Raw genomic sequence first — 21,069 nt, 5'->3', positions numbered from 1 at the left:
CCAAAGCAGCTGTAAGAAGGCAACAGAAAATGAGTGAAATCATTTGCCTTTAGGTTGGTGGTTGAATCCAGCAATGCACAAGGAGGGAGCAGGGCTCAGTGCGGCTCACACGACTGCAGGGGGTGCTTTGCCTCCCACGTAAAGGAGTCGGCTTTGCAGCCCCACAAGACCTGGTGCACCTCAGGCAGGAGCACTGTGTGCCAACACCTGCTCCAAAAAGCAGAAGCTTCATTTCTAGCTCAAGTATAGTGGGAGCAGATCACCAAATAGTGGTGGTAGCACCTTCTCTTTTCCAAACTGCCTTCATCCAAAACTGGCTGCACTTCAGCCAAGAAGGCAACTGCTCTTTGTCAAATAGCTGACCTCCATCTCCACCTCCTTGCTATCCTTCCTTCTGCTGGGTGCACTAGGAAAGGGAAAAGCTTCCTTCGTTACAAGAAGGGAGAATTAGCCAGAGGCAGACAGACTTGATTTTAACATTTCCCACTGAAAGAACACCAGTCTGTGTTTCAGAGTTATCTCCTCAGTCTCCGGAAAGCCTGAAGTTTCTTTTTCTTGCCAAAAGCACCGCTGGCAACTCTGAGTGTTCATTATGTGAAAATGCAATCAGTAGACTTTCATGATGATTTTTTGTTTGCTTGTTTTGGACAGCTCCATCGCTATTAAGCAGGAAATGTGATAAGCAGTGTGGATAGGATATCAGTCTTATTCTCATCAGGACTAAACACTGTGAGAAAAGCCCCAGTTATCACTTAATTCTACTTAAATAATTCTGCCAGTAACCTCACTGAAATTATTCTTGTTTTTCAGCACAATGACTTTGTTCTGCTTTCAGCTGTAGTTGAACCACTGGCATAAGTCACATCTTTTAAAACATCATTCAACTTGAACAACTGATGTAACATATGTCAGACCTTGCTTTATTTACACCTTTTAACAATATCCTTTTCCCTCTTTTAAACTGTGCAGCTAATCTGAACTGTGGCAGAAAATATGGGGTAACCCCCTTCTCCTCTTCCAAACCATCTGCTTCTAGATGTCCACATCTCTAACACCATCCACAAACTCTAACTCTTGCATTTTGTTTTAAACCCCTAACTGACAACATGTGTAGATAACACAACGTGCATCTTGCTGCCTTGACCTTCACTTCCTGACAGCTTTTCCCACCTCTCCCTTTCATGCTGTTGCAATGTGCAGGACTAGGCTAGTGTCCATGTGAATAATTTAAAAAGAGTCCACTGGGCTTTCTGGAGGTGCCTGGCCTTTGACAAAAGCCACCAGAATCCATAAAAGCAACTGTGCCTGAGGTAGATAATTTAGGTTTGTGTACAGCTCGTAACTGCAGCTACTGGGGACTCGCCCAGTAGGCTGTTTGTTTTCTTCTTTACCTTGCTGGCTGTGTGAAGAGCAGAACCACGCCAGATGCACCCCGCAGTTTTCTCTAATTTACACTGCAAGCTGCTGGAAAAGTCAGTCTGCTGTTTTTCTTTGGAAAAAAAAAAAAAGCCACACATGCCAGTCCTGTGTTAAGGAATTAATAGCAAGTCATTTACCTGTTTCTTTTCTGTTTGCTGGTAAGTGGTTTCAAGACCCAAAGACAATAATGACAGCATCTATATGCAAGTAATAAGTACAACACTACAGGCAGTGCTAGAACATCCCTTCCTGAACTCTGAAATCCGTTTCCAAAGCTCTGCAGTATCTCCAGCCTGCACAAGGAAGCTGAAAATGTTGTTTATAATGTAAAGCTTTAAAAAAGACCCAGTCAGATTCATTAAACCCACTGACCTCTTGCCAAAGTGAATTCTGCAGGCTGCACGTTCCTTACATATAGGCATCCAGTGTTTCTGTTGTTATTTATTGTTTCTCGCTGCAAACAGGCTGGGAGAAGAAAAGCGTCAGAGTTGGTTCTCACTGTGGGCTTTATAACCTGGTCTTTATAGCAGAGTGCAGGGCTTGCTGTGAACAAAGCCTCTTGCTTTTGCATCGAGCACCACGGCAGCTGGAGCAGTGCCATAGGCATCAGGATGGAGAGTGCTTTCTCTGTGTCCTTTCCCCATAAAATGGGCAAATTGCAGTTTTTGTGCAAACTCTGGGAGTTCCCAAGCTCTCTTTTTAGCAGGTTTCCAGGATCCTGGTCGCTCCAGGCCACCAATGCCCCTGGACCACCCTTCCACGGAGCCAGGCACCGCTCGGCTCCATCTAGCTCAGCATTTGGGTTCTGCCCAGGCACGCACTCGTGGGAAGCATTTCTTGGTCCTCAGCCTTTGCTGGGTGTCCCACATTCCTCCTGGAGGACCAGAGCTGAAAATGGGCTCCAGCTGCAAATGGGCTTTGAGACCACGGCCATGCACAGCAGCCAGTCCCAAGGAAGACTCCTGAGGCACACGCAGCGTAGCTCCCCAGCCCCGTTCTGCTCCTCACCTCAGCCCGCCGTGCAGACATCCCCATGAAATATTATACGGATTATTAAAACATTAACCTGCATCAAATTTCAAAGTGATGGTGTTAAACTGTGTTAAATTCTTCCGTAGTCATATTCAGAACTGAAGAAGTTGTATCTCAAGTTTGTTCTGTTTTTTTTTTTCCCAAAAAATGAATCACCACTTCAGAAAATTTCAGTTCTGATTAAGCAACTCGACACAGGAGATTAGCTTCCTTTAATGATTTATTTGAAAAATCTCAAATTAGCTGATTTGGATTTTTTTTCTGGGTACCACAGTATAGATAAACCCCACACCATCCTGAGATAATTCTTCTCTCATTGTCCGTGATTTTCAGAAAAGAAAAACATTCTGACTGCAAAGTCTGTAATGCAGCAAATACAGTACTTGTAGGTGCAATGTTGAATTTACAGAATTAATTGTATTGAAAAAGCATTGACCCTAGAGGTTGAGTCTTTTCCAGATGCCAGGTAGAGTCATGCTTAGCACTGTTGGAGGGGTGTTTTTTTTTTCATTTATTTTGCTTCCTGAACATATTTTTATTCAGTGAATATTGTCTCATTTAGGAATCTTAGATGTTTGTGCTTTGTTTCAGAGATGAAACCTGATTTCCAAGTTTTTTGCAATTTAGGAATCATGTTTCTTTCCATTTATAGAATATTTTCTGTCTTGCTATTTTGAGTGGGCAAATTCTGACACTAGCAAAATATCTTTTCAGCCTCAGCATGCTTGCTGGGATTTGTTATACCAACACAGAGGCTGACATATGTTGATTTTTACTCCAACCCTTTTGTAGACAGCAAATTCTGAACATTCAGCTCAGTCTACGATTAACTAGTATTGCTGCCTGGATGGGAGGAACACTGCCATCCACCTGACTTTGGCAGATTGCTCAGATCTGTACATGGGAACAGTTTACAGAGTAAATTTTCTTCTGTCTCAAAAAAAGTAGTTGAAATACAGCCATGCACACTGTTCTCACAAGGTTCCTGTTTTGATAGACGTTGTTAATATGTATGTGTAGGCCTCGTTTTTGAATCAGAAAGTCAAGTACCAAACGTTTAGTGGCTGGCAGAGCTACCCTCTCGCCCACCTCCCATTATTCTGGAGAAAAACACAACTAGGAGGAAATAAACACCTTTATATCCAATGAGTTTCATGAGGTTTCCTTTTCAGAGTAGATTTGCGTGCGCTATCTTAAAAGTGAATTTCCCTTTGATTGAAGATGGCTTGTATTTCTGTTTGTTACGACTGTGCTCTTGGAACTAGGTACAAAACATTATAGAGACCTGAATTCATTGCGGCGACGCTCAGCAAAGCTGCAGTAACATAACCTGATGTCTAATAAAAGAGGAAATACCAGAGCTGTAACTCACAGCAATATTACTTCCACATAAAAAGGATCCAAGGTGCTTAGAAGCTATCACCACGGTAGCTCTATGAAGTCTTTTGTGATTTGCTTAATTTCTTTTGTTTATTTAACTCTTGTGATTTTGCAAACTGGGTAAATTTCCCCAAAATAATTTAAAAAGTTCATTCTAATATAAAAGGTACATCCCACTTGCAGCAGGTTATATAATTTCTATATATAGTTTGCAGAAAATTCCAAACCTTCTTTAACAAGGGTGCATAAATACACTGTAAATGTTATATTTATGTAATATATATTTACGGCCATGCTTATAACACACCATTAATATTTTGTGCTTGTACATGACCATGCTACTCAAAAATAACTCGAGGGAAAGCCACCGTACTTTTTTCACTACGGTCCTTGATGCAGTTCTATTATCTTTCCCCTCCATGTTGCTATCAGCAGTATAACTTCTTAGTGCTAACAACGCTGCGCATATCAGCTGCCCTGAGTGGGATCAATTGCAGCCATGTAAATAGAAGTTCAGCTTAATTATTTTCCTTTTTGAAAAGTCACTCTTAGCTGAAGCAAGTGGTATTTCATTTCCCTTTCTTGTTTTTTTGCCCCATCCTTTTCCCTCCCTAGAGCTACAAAAATAATTATCTCCATGACAGGTACCCAAATTTTGGTGTCTGCCTCTCTCCCTTCAAACATGTACTCCGCAAGACTTTGTGACAATTGATCAAAATTATTGCAGTAATAGTTTCTGACGGTCTTCACAGACATGCTCACTTACCCATCTCTGGGAAGTCTGTCTGCTATTAGCGTTGAGGAGTGGGAGCCAGGCTTCTTGGGCTTCCTATATCTGCTGCTGATTTTCGGCAGTGCGTTTCTATACTCGCCTCCATCGTCTACATAAAATGCAGGCTCACCCATCACCTTCCCTCCCTGCCTGCGAAGCTTCTTTTCACATGAGAGTAACACACAAACCTCAGCTTCTGCCTGGTGTCACTGTTCCCAGCAATGTCCCCTGACAAGGCTTCTAATTTACTGCTCAGCCCCTCCGAGACCGACAGAGACGATCCTTTTATAACCCAATTCGCAGCTAATAGAACCCGACCAACAGGGACACCAAGGTGAATCTACAAAATTACTCTACCGCTTAGTACAGGTTTGTACTGCCTAAAGCCATGGCCTGCTTCTTTGGTCACCAGTAAAGCAATTTAACCATGGTGACTCAGTTCCTTCATCTATAAAACAGTTGTACTAATACCTAAATAAACTCTAATACCTAACACTACTTATCCACCCAATACTGCTTTATCCCTAAAGGAGTTCTGAGAAGCTGAATATAGCTGAAGAGTGCTTTCTCACATCCATCGGAAGCATCTTGAGCTGTTAAATACCTTTTGATTGGATCCATAACATCTGCAATAACAACCAATAAAATAATCCAAGGAAATCAACAAGAAAATCACGCTGAGAATTGGTGCTATTATAAGTCTACAGCAAAGCAGCCTTGTTCTCCTCATAGATCTTGGATAATAGTATAGCACCTCTCAGTTTTCAGCTAAAAAACCTTTTCAGCACTTCAAGATATATTTTTTTTTGCTTTATAAAGGCAACTCTTAGTGAGCCCTGCAAGCGTATAAAGAATAATCACTCACGTCTTCAAATATAGCAATAATGGAAATATTTGTGTATTTCTACATCCGCAAAAGGGACATAACGATAGAGGTTCAGCTACTCTGTATTGTGGGTCTGAGCCAGCCCTACTGTTTCCTGGGGTTGACCAACCGGTCGTGGTGGGAGCAGGTAAACAGAACGCTCATTCCCTGCCCTGAGTCCTGGTTCCTGCATTTCCACTGTCTAGGCCATCACAACTATCTTACGTGGCCCTGGAGCAGTGGGAGCACGAGTAGGACAGATCAGAAAGAAACATATAAGCAGATCTGTGAGGAGTTTGATCATACTCTTTTTGACATAACTGGGACTTTAGGTGGTGATTTTGTTTGGAGCAGGACCAGGTCCAAAGAGAAACCAGAATTTTTAAACTGGAAGAATGAAGAGGTTGCACCCACACTCTGGCTGTGAACTCCTCACAGAAAAAGATAGAAATATCTTTTAAATTGTAGTCAGAAGGCTTGCTTGTAAACAAAACCTTATTTTACTCCAGGCAAGGCAAGCCCAGGAACAGGAATAAGAACTAATGGTGACTATCCTACTCTTCTCCTACAGGTAGAGGCACAAAATAAAGCTGCCATGGAATATCTTGAGGGAAAGCAAGCTATAAGCAGGTAAAGCTTCATAGATAAATAAACAAAAGAAAGGACACTCCAAAAAAACAGGTGAAAATCTCATGCCAGAGCAAACATGCCCCAGGCTAAGTGTGCAGTTCAGCAGCAAATACATCACAGGAGACCTTGCTGCATCAGAAAGGCAAATGGATTCAAGTAGCTCTTTAGGACTGGTAAGAAGAAGGTCAGACACCGAGATGCCTGTGTACTTGTGCTGACTCCTGTTGGAGAGCAGAAGGGAGTGATTCATGGAGAACACACAAGCAATAGTGCCAAAAAGTAGCTGGAAGGACATAAACAAGGTTGAATGGGTGGTCCTGCATGTAGCCTTTTCCTAACACAATAACAAAGGAATAACAAGGGATATTGAAAGGTGTATATTTAAATTGACAATCTTAATTGACTTCTTCTGCGTTTCCTTGGAAGTCCAGAGGGATGAAATGTTCCCTTGAAGCTTGATGGATTTTGTACTAAATGTAAGAAGGGATCAGTAAAAGGATGAAATCAGTGTATGTGCAGAAAGAGCTTCCTGAATGTCTACAGATAGTACAAGCCAAACAACAAGGGAACACTAAAGGACGTGCAGCAGGAGCTGACGACCCACTGGCTCCTCTGGGCTTCCCTATGTGGGCATCTTTTTAGCTATTTACTGCAGGAAAGAGTTCGCTGCTTGCTTTGAAACATGCGGTTTTCTGTCTGCAGAGTTGAGGGGCTGAGATGGACTGCTCGCATTGCACAGCTCCTCTGCTGCAGTTGGTTGACTAACTGGAAAATGATACTAACAAATAAATACATAAGCCATCCTTCACTTCAGTCTCCAAGAGGCAGAAAAGTACTATAGATGCCAGAAGTAGTCAGAAGTTTCCCAAGGAGGGAAAGGAACTACAAGAAACAGTGGGGATGAATGCTAGAAGGTCTAAAGATAGGTGGAAATCTGGGAACAGTGAGAAATTTTGAAGGAACTGGCCAAAGGTACAGGTGGTGCCTCAGGAAGAGCGCTGCGATCCCTTTTGCAAACAAGGCACCGTCACCTACTGCAATTTGTGCCCCCTTTGCCCTCGCGGGGGTTGCCCGGGCTCCCCTCCCCGAGGCTTCGGGGCTCGTTGGGGCGAGGAGAAGCCCCTCAAGAGGGCGACTCCGCCGAGCGGCTGCAGCGCGGCGGCCGTTGGCAGCCGTTAACGGCTGCCCCGCGCGCGGGAGGCGGTGCCGCCCGCGGCAGAGGCGGGAGCCCCGGCGCGGAGCCGCCGCCGGCAGAGGAGCCTCCGTGCCCCCGGCGGCAGGCGGCGCTCCGCCACCGGCGCCTTGCGGCGGAGCAGAGCGGAGCGGAGCCGGCGGGAGGCCGGAGCGGGGCGAAGCGCCGCGTCCTGCCCGCCGCAGCGCGATGGAGCCGCGAGCCCCGGGCGCCGGCCCGGCCGGGAGGAGGCAGCGCCTGAGGGGAGGTGAGGCGGGGGCGAGCGGGGCGCGAGGGAGCCGAGGAGGGGAAGGGGTCGCCGGGACAACTTTGCGAGCCCCGGAGTTTCACGGGCGGAAACTTTGGGCGACGCGAGTGGCGGCGCCGGCTCCGCTGCGCGCCCGGGAGCCGCGGGGGCCGGGCCGGGCCGCTCCGCTGCGGGGAGCCGAGCGGGTGCGAGCCTGGATCCTGAGCGCCGCGCGCCCCGGTTGCCCGCGCTCGCCCCGAAGACGGGCCGAGGACTCTCCGAAGGAAGAGGGTTCTTGTTTATGGCGCCTTCGGTGACCCTGGTATCTTGCAATCCCCCCCCCCCCCTTATTTATTTATTGATTGATTGGTTTTTATGAAGAGGTGAGTACTCCTCATGCAGTGTTTGTTCCGGAGTTACTTTTGCGAGAGAAAACATCTTATTGCATCTCTCCCTCCATTGCAAGAGTCCGTTTAAAAAGGAAAAAAAAAAAAGAAGGAAAAAGAAAGAATAGGGAAACTTCCACCTGAAAGTATATTTTTAGTACAGCCTGCAGCACCAAAGTTATTCCAGAAGGAAAGGTATCTCTTCTAAGTCTGCCTACCCACCCCTGGGTCTGCATGGCTCTGAAATTGCTTAAGGATGACCTTCAAGGAAGGAAAGGGTGGTTGGGTCGGACAGTCTCAAAATTCTTTCATTTTGCTTTTCTTAAGGCTCCCCTCAAAGAAATACGCAGTGCATTTGTAGGGAAACTGTGACTTGAATATTCAGCACTTCCCTTTGAATAAAAGCTGATCTAAGTTCGCGTGGATACTGGAAAGGTTTCTAGTCAAGCACTTAATATCAGAGCTTATAGTGCTAAAGTTAAAAAAAAATTAATAAGGCAGGGGGAAAGGGGATAGTACTTTTTATACACCATATAAAAACAGTTCAAAACCAGGGAAATTGCCTCTGACTTTTTTTTTCCAAGTTAGTGTTGTTTTGGTGGTTAAATCAGTGTGTCAGCTCTGTGAAAACTCAAGACTCCTGCCTTTTTACAAAATGTTGACGGTGTCACTAGATATTTCCAGGCAGAATGTATCTGCGGCACCACTCCACTTGTTAGATTAAAGGCATTTGGCCTCGCGCCTCTGGTCTTGTGCCTAATAACACATCCTGGGAGCACCGCATTCACTGTCAATAAATGTCTCCCATCTCTTAGGACTTAATTATGAAATGGTTTCGAAACATCCCAGAAAATGAAACGTCCAGCTCAGCTTTTATAGTGATACAGTCCTGTGTATGAGCAACTTTCACAGTGCCCCGCTATATCAGCTGTGTCCTTATTATGTTTATGCATCTTCTGTTTTAAAGCCCTAAAATGCATTGGTTCATTTTTATTTCCTTTAACAATTCTGACTTGCTGAAGCAGGCAAGAGGATAGTTGCATTTCTCCACAGACCAAGGTGCTCGAGTAGGATGTAACATCTTCAGATGCTTCTCGGCTTTCTCTTCTCTTTCTTGTTGTTTTTGATTCGGGGAGAAATTACTTTGAGTGCCTGACTAGGATTTCAGGACAGACTACAAGATTGCTCCCAGACGATCCATCTGGCTTCTGCCGCCGAACCCAGTACTGGCTGGGAAAGAGCTTTGAAGATCTAGCCAGTGTTGGATGGATTTTTATAAGCTGTGGAAACGATCTGTAAAATTCAGGACTAAATCTTCCTGTGGCACAAGACCTGTTTACTTGGAGAATCTGGTGCCGGAAAAGCTGCTGGGAACTGACAGTACAGTAGCCAACGTGCACTAACATCATGTGTGAGGCACTGCTGGTGCAAAGTAAGCGTATCCAGAGGGTGAGTTATTTCAGAATAAGAATCATCCCCTGAATTCTCAGTGTTGCTTTTTCCTCATTAACTTCTGCGTAGACAAATCTTTGTTTGTTTGTTTTGAGGCTCCTGGTAGACTGGGAAAAAGGCAGAAATGGATGTGATCACTGTGTCCTCAGATTGCAAAGCAGAAAGAGAGGCAGCACTTAAAGACTGAAGAGATGGTAAAATAAATTTTAAATTTTAGTGTTATTAGGGGGGAAAAGAAACAAAACAACAGAGATAGTGAGAGCAGTAAGCAATGTTTCCTAAAGGTCTAAGTGACTGAGGAGGCTTTGTCCTGCTTTAAAAGTGACATAGGCACATAAGATCAGGTTTTTAAATTTGTAATGCAGAGAAGCCTTAGCAGGGGGCTCAAAAACTTTGTCATACTTACATAGATCCATATTATCTCTTCTCTTTTTTTTTTTTGGCCTCTCTATTGAAGAATGCCCCATCAGCTCTGACCAGGCACCTCTTTAAATATTCCATGGGCATTGCAATGCACTGAGTAGCTTATTTGCTTAATTAAGACATCAGTTTTGAGTTATGCGACTTGCACATTTCCCTGCTGAGATTAATGTCTTCATCAGCCTGATTACTACACCTTTTATAATCACTAGGCCTTAATGCTTTGTTTGTGTCAGATATTTTTTAAATACCTATTAATTAAACTTGACAACTTCAACTTATATCCCAGTGAGTTATGATTTGTATTCTTCTGCATGATATCTGAATCTGTTCTCCATTTCAGCAGGCAGTGTAACCATACAGATAGCCAGACTGTGCTGCCTCTATTCATCTTACATAACATCATACCCTGTGAAAGACCTTTGTGCTGTTCCTCACTTTTTCTGTTGGGACTGAGATAGAGAGCAGTGTGGTTAAGTGGGCAGAGCAGAGATAAAAAGTAACATTTTGAAGACTCTGATTCTGATCGTCCAGGCTGATGCAGGGCAAATGCTCTGTGGCTTCTTCCTGTCTTGTCAGCCGAGAATGGGCAGAAACTCCCCTTGTTACTCATGAGGAGAGAGGGCCAGAGTCCTGCTGCTGCCCTAATAGTGTCCTTCAGCCCTGACCAAAGCAAAAACCATCTGTGATGGCTTACTAAAAGCTAATGGGCTGTAGGATGAGTGCTTTACATTGAACTACTTTCAGTGCATCCACTAACATAGGTGAACATACTCTCTGAAGGAGCAATTTCTGGAGCATTATTCTTCCTATTAAATATTAAAAAAAATGACTTTTCTGATTTTCCATCCTGGAAAAACCTGAGAAATGCACAACTTCTTAAATGAACTGATAGCTCTTACTGTTCAGATTTTGCCAAGAAGTTTGCCATTTTATAACCATATGCAGGATGAAAATCTAAAACTTCAAAGAAAAGCAAGAGTTTTGGCATATTTTTTTCTGGTGATAAGAGGCTAACAGAAGAATTTATATTACTTTGATTGAATCAAGTCAGTTTAAAACATTTCTACTCTTCAGTGGTTGATGTTCCAGATGATCTCCTCCTCTGTCTTTCAGGAGCCTAAGTAATTGAATTTAAAAATAGCATAATTAAAACTGCTAACTGCAGTGCCAGCTGTTGGGAATCATAAACACACTTCCATTCTTTATATAGGGTACTTGCACAAATAATGGTTCTCCTTGCTCTGTGCTACGTGGTCAAGCGGCATCTCTCATTTTCTTAGCTGTCTTGGTAGCATGATGAAATTTGTTGGAAAAGAGGGAGCTAAATAAATCATGTTAGATTAATGCTCTATCCAAATGGCAGGAGATAAATCAATATCAGACCAATGGGAAAGAATATGATCATTTAAAAGGAAATAACTTGTACTCAAGCTTCTAACAATATTAAAGCAACAGAGATAAACAAATCCAGAGCATTAAAATCGCATCTTTTTGGTGTCCTTTGAAAAGATGAAGCATTACCCATGTCAGTGACTGTTAAGATTACTCTGGGGTGTTCTTTTTCAAAACTTTGCATTTCTTGAAGAAACAAGCATCATTTAGATTGAGATAGTACGCCCAATAAAGCACTTTGTAAAGATTAATTTGTTTGGTTTTTGTTTTTTTTGACAGTTGGGTCAGATCTGGTTGCCTCAGCCTTCTCTTATGGTCCCATTGGCAGAAACAGCCTGATACGCACTGGAATATGGAGTCAGTTTCAACCTTGCTTGGGTTGAGTGGGTGCTGTCTTGGGCCATGAGACGTTTCTCTCCCTCAGTGCATGGTGGCTCTAGAGGAACAACCTTGCTTATGCTGGGGACGTTCACACCCCCAGCTGGGTGCCAGTGCCCAGCACAGCTCAGTCCCTTCCTCCCCACATGGAAAGAGGAGAGGATAAATAATATATTGGCTTTGCCAGATGCGCCTAGGGTTTGAGCATGGACCTCCGGGGGCTTACTGAGAGGAATGATGAATGCATTTATTTTCTGAGAAGAGCCTCCATGAATACATGCATTTTTTGCTACCCTGTGATTTTTTTTCCAAATATTTCTAGTCAGACATGTTGTTGGAATGAGCTGAAAATGAGGTGTTTCTCAGATGTATTGTAAAGCAAGCATCATAAGGCTTGGCTGTCAAGCAAGTTTTGCAAATGTATCATTATTTTATGATCACATTTACCCTGTTGACTGAATTACAGGGCATCTGTAATATGAAAATGTGTAGAGAGAGACTGGACAGACAAAGGAAAGAGAAGCAAAAATCAGTATTAGGATAAATCATCCTCCAGGGATTTGGCACAGCTGTAGGAATAATTGTGTGCCAGACTTTGTAGCCCTGGAAATTATCCTTATGGTAACTTCCAATGTAACTCATTTATGAGACTTTGGGAGTTTATTCAGAAGGAGTAGAAGTGGATCCTGAGCTGGAAGTTCATTTCTATCCACCATTGTTTTTTTCTCAGATTAGAACTGAACTTAAGCTGCAACTTGTAAATCTTTGTCACATCAAACCAGCTTTGAATGTAGGAAAATACTTTTTAGTTACTAGTTTGACCAAGAGGGATATCTCTTATGATACAGCTGCATACTGTGGCGGCTCTTTGAACCGGTGACAATTTGCAGCATGCCCATCTCCTTCTCTGCCCTCCTCCTCTCCGTGTGTCTCCCCTGGCCACATGGCTCTGTGGCCCTCCTGTGATGCTCCAGCCTGCTCTGTGGTCCAATACTGCCACAGCTTCGCAGACCCTGGCCAAACACACATCGGGGTCGATGTATTGAATCCACCCAGTCGGGCTCCTGCAAGCCACCTCTCACCACAGAGGGTGAGCTGTGCTTGGGATCCTCCTGTCTTCTGATGGAGACCTGAGTGTTTGCTGCCTGCAGCGTGTGGTGAGGGGTGCCGCGTGCTGCGTGCTGAGGCACCCGCCGCTCCTTGCGCCCGTAGCTGTGTTTCTGTGCCCCTCCAGCTCACCTTCATGAAGGTAGGTGAACTCGGGGGCACGCTGCCTGTTACTCCTGACTAAATGTCCCCACTGCCTGTCTCTCAGCCCCACGTGTTACACTTACTTAGGGGGAAGCTGCACTATTGTGCTAGGCTGGGGCACAGAATAGGGGTGTATGTGTGTGCTGAGGCCCTCCATGTAAGTCTTCCCACATTTTGTTACAGCTCAAGTGACACTAACTGCAAAAATACTTCATGTTTTGGTTTTATTGGATGAGTCATAATACCAGAACATCATATTCAACACAAACAGCAATATGTGGCTTTGAACACACAAAGGGTGGAGATTAATAAAGGGAAGATGCATGATGCCCTTTCATGAGTTGCTTGTATGCACAGTATGAAGAAACATCAGCCAGGAGTCTGGCCCGCTCTCAGAAAGTGGTTACCAGGATGATCCATAATTATTATTTTTTTCCAGTGTGTGGAAAAATGCCCATTTATTTATATTTCCAAAAAGAGGGCCATCCTGTTTTGGAAATGAGATAGAAACAATTACTAAGGAAAATGCATCATAAACACTGGAAATCAGTGAAAAGGTCAAAATAAGTGATAGGATAAAAGATAGACTGAGCAAGAGGAACATGAGGGTTGTTGAACTTGGAGTGAAGTTTGAGAATCTTAGGTACTCCAGACTGGGCAGATTAGGACAGGCAGGAGGAGAAGCATTTGTTTCCCTTCAGAAAAACAGGGCATTTTATTTATTTAGTAAAGCTAGGAAGCCAGAGCCTCCATGGAGACTCTGTGGTCATAATATAAACTCGTTCAACAAAACTCTGAGTGAAACTCAAGGCTCTTTAGCTTAGAGCTTTTCAAATATTATTCCAAGGCTGAAGTCTGTGTAGGTTAGGATTCAACTTTATTCTGACTGCCTAGAATAAAATTTTTACTTGGCTTTGAAGAATGTCGTCTTTTTCTTTGCAGACTGCCTTTGATAATGCTATTGAATTAGGGAGGAAATATATCAAAAAGCAAATATTTCCCAGGACACAGAACGCATTCTCAGAAGTTTTAGTTTCTAATTCTGACATCTGTAGTGACTCCTTTTGGGGTTCACTGTAACTAATGAAGATTATGGTACACCATCAAGGTTGATATAATCTTTCCTCATTTCATGCTTCCTTTTCCTCTTTTATTTTTCTTCCTGTGGTGAATTTGCCATTATATTCTGATGGAGGAGACCTGCTATCTCTTCTCACAGAAGGGCTAATACCACTTTGTTACCATTCCTGGACTGTTTGCCTTTTGAGGCTGCATGATATTGTTTAGCTGAACTATTTAATGGGTTACAGTAACATACATTGACCTAGTTCAAAACTTACTGCACTGCTCAGAGCAGTGATTGAGCTTACCTGGCTGCTGTTAGCAGACCTAAAAATTTATGAAAATGCCAGAGGCTTCTGCTGAGCAGGTAGGCTTACTTTGAATGATGTCACTTAGATGATGGCTGTCAACGTTACAATTTTGACTCTGCCTTGTGTAATTGCAGAGACAGTCCTTGTGGAAACAGTCACGTTTCTATTTTCAAAGTGTAGCACCAAGCTAAGCTTTATGTGTGCAAGCTTATGTGGGCGTATCTGTTACTTGTAAGTCAGTTGAACCTGGGCTCAACTGAGAAAGTCACAATATCATAGCAACACATTAGGGATCTCTCCACTCTTCAACCTACAAGAAGACAGGAGCAATTCCAGTCATACCAGGTCTAGGTAGGGTTGATTTGCTCTAGGCTCTGTGTCTGTGAGGCTTTTCTCTCCTTCATCTTGTAAAGTTCATTTATGTAGTCTTGCCTTGGAACGCTATTTTTTAATGTTTTTTGATGTCTGTAAAGTCATCAAAAGTGTTTCAAGAGGGACTTTTCAAAGCATGACACTAAAACCCATACACACCTTTGAAAATGTATATGGGTAAGAGAAGTTGGCCAGTGGGATCCTGGCCTGCATCAGGAGGAGCGTTGCCAGCAGGTCGAGGGAGTGGATCCTCCCCCTCTATTCTGCTCTAGTGAGGCCGCACCTAAAGTATTGGGTGCAGTTCTGGGCTCCCTAGGACAAGAGGGACGTGCAGCTTCTAGAGAGCATCCAGCGCAGAGCCACAGAGATGATTAAGGGACTGGAGCATATGTCGTATGAGGAGAGACAAGGTGAGCTGGGCCTATTTAGACTGGAGAAGAGAAGGCTGAGAGGAGATTTGATTAACATGTTCAAGTACCTGAGGCGTGACTGCAGGGAGGATGGGGCCAGGCTTTTCTCCGTGCTGGCCGGTGACAGGACGAGGAATAATGGGCGTGAGTTGAAACACAGGAAGTTCCACCTCCATATGAGGAAGACCTTCTTTCCTGTGAGGGTGACAGAGCTCTGGAACAGGCTGCCCAGAGAGGTTGTAGAGGCTCCTTCTCTGGAGATCTTCAAAACCCGCCTGGATGCCGCCCTGTGCCACGTGCTCTAGGGGCCCCTGCTGGAGCAGGGGGGTTGGACTAGATGATCTCTAGAGGTCCCTTCCAACCTAAACCATTCTGGGATTCTGTGTTTCTTTGAAGTCAAAGAGGGTTATGTATGAGGAAGAGAATTAAAAGAAGGATTTAAAATAATAAATTGTGAAACGAAAGGTTAGGTCTGCTGGAGCTGAGAAGTACAGTGCGTGCAACCTTATTTTGTTGGCATCGGAGTAGAAGCAGCATATCTTCCACTCTTCTAGACTCAGCATTTGATACTGCAGATGGTGATTCTTCTCTTTTTGTGTGAATGCAAATGTCACTAAAATACTTCTCAGTATAGTATTAAATTTAGTATTTCCCTAATGCCCTAAATTCTGAGTTCAGCCTCTCTTGATGGCTTCCTGAGGATTCCTGCTGTGGAGGTTTTCTCTGGCTGTAGAAGGGCTTGAATTTGTTCTGGAGCCTTTTGATTAAGGACTCAGCAAAGAAAACAATTCCTGGTGAGATGGAAGAGGAATATTCTTGGCCAAGTTGATGCAAGTCAAAGGAGCCTGTGCAGGTTTACATGGGTATAAATGAGAGTATATCTTAGCCTTGGAAGTTCGTTCTTCTATTTCTTTGTACTTGTACTGTACTCTAATCCAGGGCTGTGAGGTTTGGCCTCTGTCATCCTTGGGCAGTAGAGTCCTAGAAGAAGCTTCTGATTTCATAAGTTCTTCTAACTTTAAAATGAAAAAATAGTGAAAATCACTTACATAAAGTGCTTGATCCTGCCAAATTTTAATCTTTATGACTAATTCCTACTCAGTAATTCTATTGAATACACTGATGGCCTTAAGTGAATATGGACTCTGTAAGTAAGGGGTTTCGAGAGTAGGTCTTTACAGAACGTGTAAAACCTTATATTTATCAAATCTCACACATTCTAATTACTAGTTCACAGTTCCTATGCTTTGTCATGTTAATAAGCATGGTGAATCATTTTTAACAGCAGTTATATTTCTCTATAAGCTCTCATAGCTTCTGTGGTAGACTGTGACAAATAACACCTGTTCAAATTCTTTACATACATAAGTGCAAATTTCTAAAAAATGCTCTTTTTTTGTTTCATATCAAGCATGCAACAATTTACCATAATTATAAATGTTAGTTTCTTTCTTTTTTTTTCTTTAAGATTGTCTAGAATTCATTTATTCCCCATATGAAGGGATATTCCTTCAGCTTAAGTGAGAGAAGACCAGTATAACTGAGAGCCATACTTCAGTATGTTTTAATGAATTGGGTTAATTGGGCTACTTATTTTTGTGTGTGTATATATATATATAAAATATATGTATGCATATATATGAATGAAAAGTTTTAAGGGCATCATATTGCTATGTGCAATCTTAAAAGGATATATTGGATGAGTATTTGTAATGTTTAATGGCAGCAGCCTGATTTTTCTTTGAAACCTTTGGAGTCAGCATTTGCTTGGGCTTTCCTTTTCTCTTCCTTGGCTGAGAAACCTTTTTTAGGTGTGGTTAATGAGCAAAGAGCATTGGTGACATGATCTTTTTTTGACCCCCTTTTCCTCATTGTGTCCTTTGCTCTGGTTATTCAACCTTACTTATCCTTGCAAAAAGGACAGTGTTTAATTGTTCTTCTTTTACTCATTGAGGTATGGTAAAAATTATCCATTTTTTACCAAATTTTTACCAATCCAAAAAAAAATTATCCAATTCTAGCCGTAACCTAAGCATAATGTTTATTACAGAAAAATACAACAAGCGTACAGAGTGAAACAAACAGTAAGCTCAAACGAGGTGGCTTTTACAGATTAATACCTGTTTAACTCCATTTGTACCTCCCTGGAAGAAAGAAAGAAGCATCAGTAGCTTAGATGCGGTAAGAGTCCATCTTTCTTTCCAGTTCTCTTCTCCACTGTCACTTCAGAGATCTCTGCAGGGTCTTGGCACAATGCGCTGCAGTCCTTGCCTTGAACTTTGTCATAAGGGCTGTACGAGGCCAATAATGACCTACTTAACAAGATTTTGATAGCTCTCCGCTTTCCAATTTGCCAGCGTACTTTCCTTAGCTCAACCAGCCTCAGTTGCAGGCAGAACTATTGAGGATATACAGTACAGATCTTGCAGGAATTCACAGAAATAATTTGCAATCCTGACAGACAGCAATATTTTCTTAATTATCTTTTTCCATGAATCTTGAGAACCCACTAGAGTGTGTTGGTTTATACCCCTCTTGGCATTCTCAAAAGTGAACCATTATTAAAAGGAAAAATGATTGTACCACAGAATGATTCTACTCTACAATTTTAAAGTTACTCTATGCATCACTGGAGATTTCAGTACAAAACAATGAAGTAAGAGAAACAGCTGCAGTTATATTAACTAGGATTAAAAGGTATAAAAGAAATCAGACCTTTTACTTTCAAAATGTAAACCAAAATGCAATGTTTGGGTCTAGGAGTAAAGTGCGCCTAAGGGCAAAATACATTATTATTGTGTGTTATAAGGTTGCTTGGGCCTTTCTTTCACCCTGTTTCTGTTTGAGAGCTACTAAGAGAGGTCTGGCTTTGATCCATTCATTGCTGGAATTTCGGATGGCCATCTGATATATTCAGGTAGGACATGCTGTGTCCTATAGGATAGTATCACACATACTTAGTGATCCATATTTACCAAAATGAGAAACGAATGTAAAATGCTGATATTACATGCTTCTCAGTGCAGGAGTGTTTCTGAACCAGTCCTGCGTAGCCAAGGCTGAGTCAAAGCTGTGAGCAGGTACCTCCTGAGTCAAAGCTGTGAGCAGGTACCTCCTTGAGTGCCATGGATGTAGACTGGCCTTGCAGGGTCAGGCCTCGCGCTGAATTTTCACCACATCACAGTGAGGTGGGACAGCGGTGCCCTTCAGTTGGAAGCATGAGACTAGGAACTAAGTCGCTCTTGAGGATTAAAACCATAATACGAGGAGTTTTGGGGGACATTAGATGATAAGGTTTATAGCACTCAGGAGGGGCCAGGAAGCTAGTGGTTGATTGCAGGGGTTTAGACTTGGCTACAGAAGTAGAGGGACCGAGCTGAAACCCATATCTGAGTATTATTGCACTGGACTGTCCTGACTCCTTATGGACACTGGTGTTGTAGAGCCATTTGAAGAATCTGCTTTTACACAGAAGGTACTGCCTGACGCCTGTGAAATGCAGTAAAGCTGTAGTTTTGTTAAAACACTTGTGTATTACAAGGCTGGGACTAAGTTTTAGCTCTTCTCCCACAGCCTCTCTCGGAAAGAAGCCTGTGGCTTTCACTCTACCTCCTGAACCCTCCGCTGCTGCTCACAAGGAGTCGGAGATGAGATACGATCTTACAGTAAATCATACGTACTTTAACTTGAAAAAATCCTGATTCCATTCTTGATAAATGAATGGATTTGGTCTGAGAAGCAAGAAATTCAAGTCCTTCTTCCCACACACCCACCCAAACTCTTTCAGCTTTAAGACAAATAACTTATGTTAGTGAAGAATTTTAGGAAGCACAATGATTGTAAGCCAAATCCTGAGAAAATATTTGGAAAGTGTTTCTGAAGTGTTTGAATGCAGAGAAAAGAATGATTGGAAAAAGTGCCTTTGCTTTTCTCTTCTCCTGAGTTGGACAAAATCAAAGGAAAATTTTCCCTTAACCAAGGGCATGTCTTGGAAACATTTGCAGATTATGCCCCAGGTATCCTTCTAGGCATTGAATGGCAGATGGAATAAGTCTGAGGCTAGCTAAAGATGTGTGCTCAAAATTTGTTATAATCTTCTTGTCAAGTCCGTAAACTGTTCTTATGTCATATCACGCTGGTATGTAATTTCAGCAGAGTGAATCTCCAATTTTTAGGAACTTTAAGGAGTAACTAATCATAATAAATTCATGGGGGAAAAGAGATGCTGAAAGGAGTTGTAAAGTGCTGGCATTGAACTTAGTGCCCTGCAAGCCTAAGGGTGGTGTGTGCCACCTAGCTGGAAGAAAGGGACCTAGCAAAAGGAAAGGAAATTTAATGCTGCTCTTTGTCCTGGAAGGTAAAAGACTGTGAGAACAAGGAGCATATGCAAGGTTAAAAGTTTCTCTTGCAGATAATCACTGGAAGTTTCAAGCAATGAAATTTGTAGAGTGTAAACAGGAGAAAATGAGAAGACTTAAAGTAACATTTACTAGAAAATAAGATAACTTAAAGGAAAAGACGTTAAGAACAGAGGGATATAATTCAGCAAAACAAAATGACTCTGAAATAAAGTGCAAATGCACTCGTTATGCAGGTTTTCGTGTTCTAATCCTGCAAGCTTTTATACATCACAAATTTTACATTAGTCAGAACGTAAGGTCAGAACCAGATGTATTTTCAATGAATCAAGTATCGTTCTTTTCTTACAGAAAATTCAAATGATAAAATGGAAACCACAACAATAATTTACAACTTTGAAATTTAGGATTTATTAGAAAATAAGCAATATCCTCTAAATTAAATAGCACCATTTTTATCAGGCTTCTGGTTTGCATGTTTGCATTCATTCAGATATGTAAAATGTGCATCTGAGGGCATGAAATTGTCCTTAAACAGCCATCTGAATCCCCGCATGGCTAGTATCCGGTATGGCTATGTGGCCATACTTTTGTACACACACAGAAAAAGGAGGCAGTAAAAATGTAACCTTAAATATCATTTATTTTGTCACTGTTTTGATAATTAAAAAGCTACTAGCCATCGCTTATGAAAAGTATCAGGCAAATTCCATTCGTTGACCTCTATGTGTTCCCTCTTTGGTAACAGTACCCCACAAATCCTATTGAGGTCACACATATAAAAGGGACCTGGAAAGGCAGGGCGAGCTGCAACTCCTGGAACAAGCACAAAAAACACGTGACATTTGAAAAGATTTAAGCATTGTTTTAAAATCAATTTCAAGGCATCTGATGATCAGATCACAATAGCTTTCAAAGCGAGACCTAGGCTAAGAAATGTGAAATTACTTTTTCCAAAACCTGACTTCAGTAATCCATAGTCTGTCAGACTGACTGTGCAAAGCAACTTTGGACTTTGCAGCTTAGATCTGGTGGCCAGAAGTAATTGGTACGAAGCTCTGTGGTTGAAAACATTTCCAGGGCAATTTTTTTTTTACAACACATGGCCAAATTTTATGTGGTTTTTATATTCTATCCAGTATAAAAGTAATTATGTAGGTCTCCATGGAAGAGAAAATGGGTCTGATTATGCGGAGTTGGAACTGACACATGATGAGTTGGTCCTGTAAAACATTTATTTGGGGTGAAGGGGTCTGTAAAATGAGGATAAGTTTATTGCTGCAGTGGAGGGATAGCATGGAGAGAGAGTGAAGAAACTACTTAAAAGGAAGTGGAGTTTGCCAGATGATGAGAAGCAGAAAAAGATATTACAGAGCAGTTCTTTCACTTTTTATTATTAGCGGAGTGTTGGACAGACTCCTAGCTGAGGGTATTTTATACATGTTTTAGTAAAAGAGGAGATCAACGTTTAGTTGGGAATCTCTGGCAGGGAGATGCTCAATAACAGGTAAGATGCATCCAGGAGAATTCGTAATGAAAATGCCTGTAATATCTATACAATTCCTCCCTAGTGTCCCTCAGCAAAGGCTTCACTGTGGTAGTGGAGTTTCCACTGTTGCAGCCCTTCTAGAATGGAAATAAAGCTGTGCAAGAGTGTGAGGCAGGGAGTGTAAATGAGGATCCATGTTGTCAGTTCATCCAACCTGACCTCATCCTATCCCTGCTATACTGCACTTGGTCTTCAGGAAAGTGCCTGTG

At 42.4% G+C, this 21,069-nt stretch overlaps 1 protein-coding gene across 1 annotated transcript in view; it reads left to right on the top strand.

Annotated features, from left to right (window-relative positions):
• The first annotated feature begins 7,499 nt into the window (after positions 1 to 7,499).
• Positions 7,500 to 21,069, top strand: part of KCNG2 (potassium voltage-gated channel modifier subfamily G member 2) — a 51,878-nt gene continuing 38,308 nt past the window's right edge. The window contains exon 1 of the mRNA XM_088533365.1: positions 7,500 to 7,537. The gene's annotated coding sequence lies outside the window, so the exon portion shown is untranslated. The remainder of the gene's footprint in view (positions 7,538 to 21,069) is intronic.

This window comes from Tinamus guttatus, unplaced genomic scaffold (genome assembly GCF_059628265.1).
Source record: "Tinamus guttatus ecotype Peru unplaced genomic scaffold, ASM5962826v1 Tinamus_guttatus_pri_ptg000497l, whole genome shotgun sequence".
Lineage (NCBI taxonomy): Eukaryota > Metazoa > Chordata > Aves > Tinamiformes > Tinamidae > Tinamus > Tinamus guttatus.
This window is presented reverse-complemented; position numbering and strand designations above follow the sequence as displayed.